General features: G+C 41.2%; 1 pseudogene; it reads left to right on the top strand.

Moving 5' to 3' along the window:
• The first annotated feature begins 6,879 nt into the window (after positions 1–6,879).
• On the top strand, positions 6,880–9,550 carry LOC141348429 (uncharacterized; annotated as a pseudogene).
• Positions 9,551–9,870: the final 320 nt, after the last annotated feature.

The raw sequence follows: 9,870 nt of genomic DNA, 5'->3' as shown, positions 1-9,870 counted from the left end.
TCATTAAATGTATGACAGCCACTTCTTGCAATGACTTTTGACATTAGCCAGATGTATGACATATGATTAGAAATATTTGAAATAGCAAATATGTCCTGAATGTGTATATATATATATATATATATATATATATATATATATATATTTATTTATTTATTACAGCATCAAGGTAATATGCATCCAATTGAATCAGCTTCACGGATCATGTTGCCAGCATTACCCGGTCAGATTCATCCTTTAAAACATGGGATCAGCAGATTCTGTAGCCATATTTATCAATCAGCTAAAAGCACACCTGACCCATTAACACAGATCTCTATTTCTTTTTCAATCCTTTTTTTCTATTCTATAAAACATTTAGATTTGTTTAGGCTTACTGAGACCAGTTTTATTGCACTTATGTATTGTTAACCTATTGTTCGAATACTGTTTACCTCATTTGTAATTCACATTTGATAAAAGTGTGTGCAAAATGTAAACCCTTTTGGTACAGGCTAATTATCCATATTAATAAGGTTGTATTAGATTAGATTAGATTCAACTTTATTGTCATTACACATGTGAAAGTAACAAAATGCAGTTTGGTCTAACCAGAAGTGCAATAGCAGCAAGTGCAGGATATACAGCGGTTGCATAGTGCAGAATTAATAGAACATAGTGTTATGGAAGTAATTTGCAGATGGGTTTGTGCTGTGAACATAATATACAGAATTACTATAAACAGAAACGTACAGATGGATATATACAATGATAAGTTATGATAAAGTGAGCAGTAGTGCAATGGATATAGAATAGTGCAAATAAATTCTTGACAGAAGGTGTCCAAGTAACAAGTGCAATGGCAAGATATGGCAATATTTAGTACCAGAGTGCAAAAATGCATTGTAAACAGCTCGTACTGTAATGAATGCTGTGCAAATGAACAGTCTGGTAGTGAAAGTGTGCATGTTATGTGTAGACAGTCCAGTACAGCACTGAAGCAATCGTGCAAAAACACAAACTTAGCCAGGTATAGTGATCAGAGAGGGGCAATAAAGAGGCAGCTTCTGGGAAAAAAGCTATTTGCTTGTAGTGGTTTGAAAGCACCTGAAACGCTTTCCGGAGGGTAGGACAGAAAACAGTTTTGGGCAGGATGAGAGGAGTCCTGGATGTGAACTTGTGGTTGTTTCATATGTGTTACATTCAGGCTGTATGTGACATATTTGAGGACTACCCTGCCCTGTGTTTAATTTTAGTTAGGATTCATAATTTGTTTGTAATTTTCAAGCATAGTGAGAAAAACAGGAAATGGTGATGCAGAAAATTTCCAGGTTAGATTGAAATTCAAGCTGAATAGGCACATGGAACACGCTGTGTCATTTGGGTGCTCTGTATTTTGAAGTGCAGGCCCTTCACATACTTTGTTTTAGTATTCATATCTCATTATTTGTAAAATGCAAGACTAATTATTGTTCTGGGGGTCACACCAGCAATAGCACAGTCTATATTTCAGACATGATTTTTTTCAGACATTCCCATTTTGTCTTATATTTGGCTAAATAATGTCATAAAATGTTGATGAACTTGTGATTGATTGATTCAGTTCACAGTTGTGGTGCTGCACATAAACATTCATTAGGGGAAACAATTATAACTTTATATTATTGATTCAAAAAAAATTATAGGCTATATATATATATATATATATATATATATATATATATATATATATATATATATATATGTATATATATATATATATATATATATATAGAGAGAGAGAGAGAGAGAGAGAGAGAGAGAGAGATTATACTGCATTACAAGTGACAGTTTTGTAAAAGCTAATGCTTTAGCTTCGTTAGACAATATAGCAGGGGTTCCCAACCTTTTTTACTTCAGGGCCCCCCTCCTTCTCCGGCCAATTTTGCAATGCCCCCCTATGCCTGACATGTCCTCTTATACTGTACTTCCGCAGTAAAGAAAAAAAGTATTTATTTTTAAACCTTTTTTATTAACCAAAACATTTGTTTTGCCTTATTATTCTACTGCATGTTATAAAAAAACCCTCAAAATTCAAACAAACTTTAAATTAAAACTTAAAATATACCTTATAATCTTTAAAGAAAACCTCTGCTCAATTTTAACTTTTAAAATTATTTTACTTCAGACATTCTTTACAACTTCAGAGTACTTTTTCTTAAATAAGTGAACCTGCCTCATCAATAGGGAGATGCCAAAAGATCACTAAACCTCTCCCTTTGAACTTAACTGACTACACAAATTCAAACTACAGCAAATACATTCTAAATCTGTTGAAAACATCGATGTGAAGGTTCGACAAAGACAGGATCAGTGAACTCTGTCAGTGCGCACCTGATGCTCATAAACACCGAGCCTCACTCCTCTTCTATCGGTGAACAACATCCATTATAAAACACTCACATTAATTTGGACAACCAGGCAAATGTTTGAAATTTCACGCAAAAATACGATAGGGATCAGAGCCCCAAGAGCGCGCATAGTTTGTGAATAGCGGACTTATGCGTGTCTCATGTGCGACTCTGATATACACGAGTGTTATACATTAGGCACGCGCAAGTTTGTTATTATGACACTAATCGTTTTTACCTTTACGTTAGCACGACGATTTGCTTCATGCATGCGGCCGAGAGATATAACGGTGCGTTCACACTGGCACGTAGCGAGCGGGGCGAAGCGAGCGTTTTCAATTCATTCATGTGGAAGTTGAGCGTAAACGGTCGCGTGGTGCATTTTGGGATTGGAAGCGTTGCGGAGAAAGCGTTGAGAGCGGCTGAGAGCGTCAAAAGGTTGGGCATTCCTCAACTTTATGCAAATTTCGAGCGCAAAACGCCGGCGACAACCAAACGCTGTGAAGAGTAGGCAAGGCAAGATTATGACGCGTGTTTCTGAAACTTGTGGATTACTGAGCTGAAATCACATATTATTGAAAAAGTCAAGCAAAAGTAAATGTACTTTGCATGTTTTCATTATATGCTACAGTTTAGTTTTCGAACCGCCGTTGAAAGAAGACAATGGAACATAAATAGGGTGTGAACATTGTTTTTCAGAGGCGTGCTCTGCCCTAAATTAGACACTCCCCAAAGCAGTGGCGTTGTAGCGTTGCTAGCGGCACTGAGCGTGGATTTGACGCTGTAGTGTGAACGCACCGTAACACTAGTTTGCGTCCAGCGTTTGGAAGTTTTGAGGCTTGCTGCGCCGAGTCTGAAGCAATCAATCACAGAACACGAGAGATACTGTGCTTTTATTATTCTAATTTATTTAGCACATTAATAATGAAATTAAACAATTATAGGATAATATTTAAATTAATTTTAAGATATCTCGCGGCCACTGAGGATCACTGAGGCCCCTAGTGGTTCGCGACCCCCCCGGTTGGGAACCGCTGCAATATAGTGTATATTTGTATAAATATGGCCAATATCAGTAGGCCTAGTTCATTTCTCTTGCTGCTGTTGCCTGCGTTCAGGCGGGAGTTACCAGTTCTAGCCCTTTAAATTTGAATTTTGGCGGTTTGAGCAAAGCGAAGAGTCTCACTTTCGCTCTGTGAACGGACTGATGGTGTTGGCGGAAAGCTGTGCAAAGGTAAGCTTTTGAAAAACTTGTATGTCTGTCTAAATAATATTATTATTGTTGTTATTCAGCTAAGTGTAGCTAGTATGCACTTTAGTTTATATGTTGTTTGAGGAGAAATATTTAACAGTTCAGCAACAAAGCTCTGGCAGGTAAAATGTTTAAGTAAAATGTTTTTGCTAATAGATTAGCTGAATGGAGCTTGCTAGCTATATGCCATTTGCTAACTATCAATAACACTAACTTTTAATCTACCCACTTCTGATATACGTTCATATTACCTTGCCCTAACGTTACCTGCTAGCACAACCTTTTATGGGGCTGTGAAAAACTTTCGCAGTAAATAAATTAGTCAGACCTTGCAAAAACAAGAGAACATGCATGTTTTATTGACTCAACATTTTATTTTTCATTTATTTAAAGGTCTATAAGATCACAATGACACTGCTGGGCCCAGTCAAGAAGAACACTAAAAATGTTTACATAGTGTCTGTTGCCATGTTTTGTAATGTGAATAGTAAAAGGATTAGTTCACTTTCATAACAACAATTTACAGATAATGTACTCACCCACTTGTAATCAAAGAAGTTCATGTCGTAAAGTCGTAAAGAAATTGTGTTTTTTTTTTTTTTTTTTTGAGGAAAACATTTCAGGATTTCTGTCTTTATAATGGATATGGATGGCGCCCCGAAGTTTGAACTTCCAAAATGCAGTTTAAATGCACTTTTAATCCAGCTTCAAAAAGCTCTAAACAATCCCAGCCAAGGAGGAAGGGTCTTATCTAGCGAAACGATCGGTTATTTTCTAAACAATTGACAATGTATATACTTTTTAACCTCAAATGCTCATCCTGTCTCATCTCTGCACAGCGCATATGTAGTCAATATACTCTGGGTCAATGCAGTTAGGGTATGTCGAAAAACTCCCATCTTGTTTATGTCTTCAACGTCAAAATTGTCCTAAAATGCAGTTTTTACCTTTTTTTGTAAAGGAAACTGACGTGAACTGATAACACCACGTCTATATTTAGTAATGCTATTTTATTTAACCCAGTCAATAAAGTATAAGTACCTAGTAGTAAAGACAAAACCAAAGTTTTCTTTTAGCCAAACCCATTTCAAACAAGGTTATCTTATTATATTATTGTTACCTTATAGGCTGAAAAATGCATCCATTGCAGAAGATGATCTAATTTGAATTTACAAAATGTATTTTACCTACCAAACATGTTAGAAGTACACACACATAAATTGAAATAAAATAAATAAAAACAATAAATAAAATAGCATCACATGACAATGCCAGAAAAAAAAAAATACATTTAACACAGAGAAACAAGGTGTTTGAATGCTCAAGCTACAATTTACTAAAAATTTGTGATGTGACGTTTCACACAGAAGCTTCGAATAATAATATTAGACAACTTAACAATATTCTTAATTTACTTGTTCATCTATGCATACACGAATCATGCTTGTAGTTTATTTACAGATTAATTAATTTATACCTTGAGTAAGTAAAATATTTCTTATGGTTTTCGTAGCACAAATTTATTTATTTTATGAAATTGTCCAAAAATCGCTTGGACATCTGGGATGCAAAAGAAACTTTTTCCACCTTTGACCACAAGATGTCATTAGTGTACAACGTGTTGAAAAGCTTCGAGTTATTAACCTTTTTACAATACAGTTGAGGGGAAAGCCTCGATGCTTTGAAAAGCTTCTTTTTCCCATCACTACTAAAAAGTAGAAAAAAATGTGTGTTCTTTCTTCTTTTTCCCCCCAAAGATGAATCCTATCTGGCCGGACATTGGTCCCTTTCTCTGTGTCAGACAAACTTTGTAGGCGTCTTCTAGATAATGCAGCGAATGGGGCTTGAGGGAGTAACGTCGCCTGCTAGAAGGCTAGAAGAGATAGAGCTCTGGCTACTGGGCATGCGCACATCAATCTAACGTTATAACGTTTCGTTTCGTTTTCGTCAACGAAAATAAAGAGACATTTTAGCATAGTTTTTATTTTGTAAACAATATTGTCTCATTTTTATTCGTCAACAATATTTCATTATACATTTTTTATTGTCATCGTCACATGACCATCATTTTTGTTTCATCTCATCTCGTTTTCGTCACGTGATAAAGGTTCGTTGACGACGATATTTAGTCATAATTTTCGTTGACGAAAGCAACACTACCTCAAAAAACAATTTCCTTACGACTGAGGAAAGAAAGACATGAACATCTTGGATGACAAGGGGGTGAGTATATTATATGATGTTTTATTAACAAGGTTCGGGAGGAGCACGATCAGATAATCAACCTGGCCAGGTGAAGCTCATCAGCCAATCACCTTAACAAGCTTAATTCGTACATAAATACAGCCAGCTCACCTCCGTTCCACGACGATTTTCTAGCATCACTCGTCTGCTACTATGTCTGACATAGGATCATCCTCTTCCGACCGCGAGCTCTTCGCTCCAACCCAGGACACTGGCGCGAAGACCCCTTCGCAAACCTCCGGCTCCAAGGCTCTCGTCTCGCAAACATCCGGAGCAAAAGCGCCTCCTTCTCGGCCGAGAGACGCAACTGCGCCCCGGGCCTCAACGCGAGGAGGACGCCGGCCTACAAGATCTTCAGCCCAAACACCGACTCACCGAAGGCTTCGTTCACCTCCACCAACCAGACAATCGGCACCTCCCTCCGCTTCTTCTTATGCCTCCGCTCCACCGTCCATTCCTCCCATTGAGAAATGGACCGTGGCAGGTTTGAGACAGGCTCTGATTAATTCAGACGTCCGGTTTTCACGACGCATGAGCAAAGCCGAGCTCTACAGTCTCTACGTCTCACTGGAAAACACTAACTCTCCTTTAAAGAAAACTAAAGCATGAAAAAATAATTCATCTCATGTTTCTGGCTCTTAGTTTAGTTTAGTTTAGTTTAGTTTATTGGTTTAGCACAAGTTTAGTACACGTACAGATCTGTGCAAGGAGGGAACGAAGCCACTCTAGGCTTGTACAGAGTTCCACTTGTACAGAGGCTCTTCTTCCTCATCCAGGTCCAGCTCCAGCCCCACGCGAGCGAAGAGGACCAATAGGCCATCAGCAAGTCGGGGGCGTGCCCCAGACTCCGCCCTTCCAGATCCCGTTCCTCCTCTCTCATTGGCTCAACCAGCCGCTGCATCTCTGTCAGGCACTGCACCACCCGCGACATCTCACACCAACATCCCCTTTCACACTTTTTCTAACCCCTCCGCTTTTCCTTACCCAGCTCAGGCGGCAGATGCTAGCGTGAGGATGCCTCCGCTAGGCGCGCAAGCCCAGCTGGCCTCGCATCTCCCTTCTACCTCCGCTCCCCTCTTTTCTCAATGGCCATCAGCTCCCAGCATAAACGCCGGTTCGTGGCCATCCCAGCCAGCGATGCCAGCTACTTGGCCTCCTTTCCCTTCGCCTTCTTACTCCTTTCCTCAACCTACAGGGGCTAATGCAAGCGTGAGGCTGCCTCCGCCGTCAGTCACAGCCCCTATTCTTCACCCTTTCAGTTCTGCTCTTCACACAAAAAACCAGTTCACCTTAATATCCGCTACTCAGCTCCCCGCCCCTCCGAATGCAGTTGCCTCAGAACCACCCCCTGTGACCCACAACATCAGGACTCTGGAATCAGAAAATTTTAGCAGGTGCAGACATGGATCTTTCTTCTCTACTCTCTCTCCTTCCCGAAGCTAACAGGCAAATAGATTGCGGAAATTTGTCCGTCACTCTAAAAAACCCTGCACCAAACTCATCTCGCGTCCTCTCATTCACCGAATTCACAATCGCTTTCGGCCGCTACACAGACGTGATTTGTTCAGTTTTTCCCCATAGACAGCGCGAACTCAATGACTATTTGGCCATAGTCGCAGAACTCGCGCTGTCTTACGGAGGGGGTCACTTCTACACCTACCACAAATTATTCTCGGCAAAATGTGCGGTTCGCGTGGCTCAATGGAACCAGTGCCCCTATTGGGGCGCGCTGGACCCGGACCTCCACAACCGAGTATTTTTAGGATGCAGAAACATCACATGCGCTCTATGCAGGTCGCTCACTCATCCCACTACTTCGTGCCCTCAAGTTAATCCTGCCATCCCCGCCTGCCCAGACACGGCCCATCCTAAATCCACCAGTTACGTCCCACGCTCCGCTACAAACGCAGATCAAGGAAGTTCAAGACCTCCCTTTTCGGTCGCTGGACAGGTTTGTCATAATTTTAACGGAGGCAAATGCAGTAGACAACGGTGCAAGTATCTGCATGCATGTAATTATTGCGGCGGAGCTCATGCTCGGTTGGTATGCCCAGTCTACAAGGCTGTCAATAAAAAAATAAAAAAACTACTTATCGACTCCTGTCAATGTTTCTCGGCTATCCACAGAATTGTCTCATCACCCTGACACTAACTTCAAAAATTTTCTTCTTTCAGGTCTCGCAGAAGGTTTTAATCCGGGTGTCTCATGCGCTCTCTCCAGGAACATTATTTGCAATAATCTCCAATCTGCACATTCAGAACCAGACGTGGTCACTAACCTGATCAAAAAAGAAATTGATTCCGGTTTTATGATCGGCCCCTTCGACGCCCCCCCCCCTTCGAAATTTTTCGTATCAGCCCCATCGGAGTAGCCACGAGAAAATTTCGGGGAAGAAACGCTTGATCTTCGATTTATCAGCTCCTTGTAATTCTCTTTTCTCCAGTATCAACAGCCTCATTCCACTCGAAGAATACTCGCTGCACTACCATGACATAGAGCAAGCGATCACAATGATAAAAAACGTGGGTCGCGGTGCATGGCTGGCCAAAGTAGACATTACCTCTGCATTTAAGGTGATGCCTATCCACCCAGACTTTTGGCATCTATTCGGTATTCGCTGGCAAGGAAAATTCTATTTCTCCGTACGCCTAACTTTCGGTTGCAAGAGCAGCCCCAAAATTTTCGATACATTATCAGAAGCCATTTGCTGGATTCTCTCCAATAATTACTCTATTCACCACGTCATTCACCTGCTCGATGATTTCCTAATCATCTCACCTCCCGACGCTACCCCAGCCTCAGATATCTCGACAGTTCTGAAGGTTTTCGCCGAGCTGGGAATCCCCATAGCTCGAGAGAAAACTTCAGGGCCAACTCTATCTATTGAATTTCTGGGCATCAATTTAGATTCCGTCAAATTTCAAGCCTCCCTGCCAAAAGAAAAAATCGACAGAATAATTCTTATTGCTTCCACCGCACTAGAAAGTCGAAACTGTTCTAAACGCGAGCTACTATCACTTCTCGGCCACCTCAATTTCGCCATGCGCATCATTCCGCAAGGCCGCCCCTTCATCTCACATCTTCTCACTCTCGCATCTTCGGTACAGGCTCTAGAAGATCAAATTGCCTTCACTCACGCATGTCGTAATGAACTCAGTTTGTGGATATCCTTCCTCAAGCAATGGAACGGCTTGTCTTTCTTTTACAACGATTTCGTGTCTTCCCCCAACGACATTCAATTGTTTACCAATGCGGCGCCCTCTGTCGGCTTCGGGGGGTTTTATCAAGGTCGCTGGTTCGCATCTCCCTGGCCCCCTCAGCTGCTAGATGCCCCTCAGTCCTCCGCACTGTTCGAACTCTATCCGTTAGTAGTCGCCGCTTTTCTGTGGGGGAAAGATTGGTCGGCAAGCAACATACTAGTTCACTGCGATAACGAAGCAGTAGTCCACTGTATAAACAAAAGCCGTTCTCATTCCCCCGCCCTAATGCCACTCCTAAGGTGCCTTATTTGGATTTCAGCGTGCGACCAATTTATCATTTCCGCAAAACACATTCCCGGAAAAAAAAAATCTAATTGCTGACTCTCTCTCTCGTTTCATGTTTCAGAGATTCAGAGCGCTGGCTCTGGAAGCGGATTCCTCTCCCACCCCGGTTCCTCCCTATTCACAACTCATCTTCCCATAAATCATCCGTTAAATCCCCTTCTCATCGCATCGCTCGATTCAATACTCCAAGCAGTCTCACCCAGAACTCTCCAATCATACCTATCTGCTTGGAGATGCTTTAAAGCCTTTCACCTTACATACAACCTCTTTTTTCCTGATTTCTCCCTCATCTCAATCACATCGTTAGTCTCCCACCTCAACATTTGCAAGAAACTTCAAGCCAGGTCCATTAAAGGTTATTTAAGCGGAATCCAATTTTTTCACAAATTAATTTACGGCGCCCCCTCCCCTGCAATAAACAATCCTCAAACCTCTCTCTTGATAAAAGGTATTCAGCGG

The sequence above is a fragment of the Garra rufa genome, chromosome 13 (assembly GCF_049309525.1).
Source record: "Garra rufa chromosome 13, GarRuf1.0, whole genome shotgun sequence".
NCBI classification, from domain to species: domain Eukaryota; kingdom Metazoa; phylum Chordata; class Actinopteri; order Cypriniformes; family Cyprinidae; genus Garra; species Garra rufa.
This window is presented reverse-complemented; position numbering and strand designations above follow the sequence as displayed.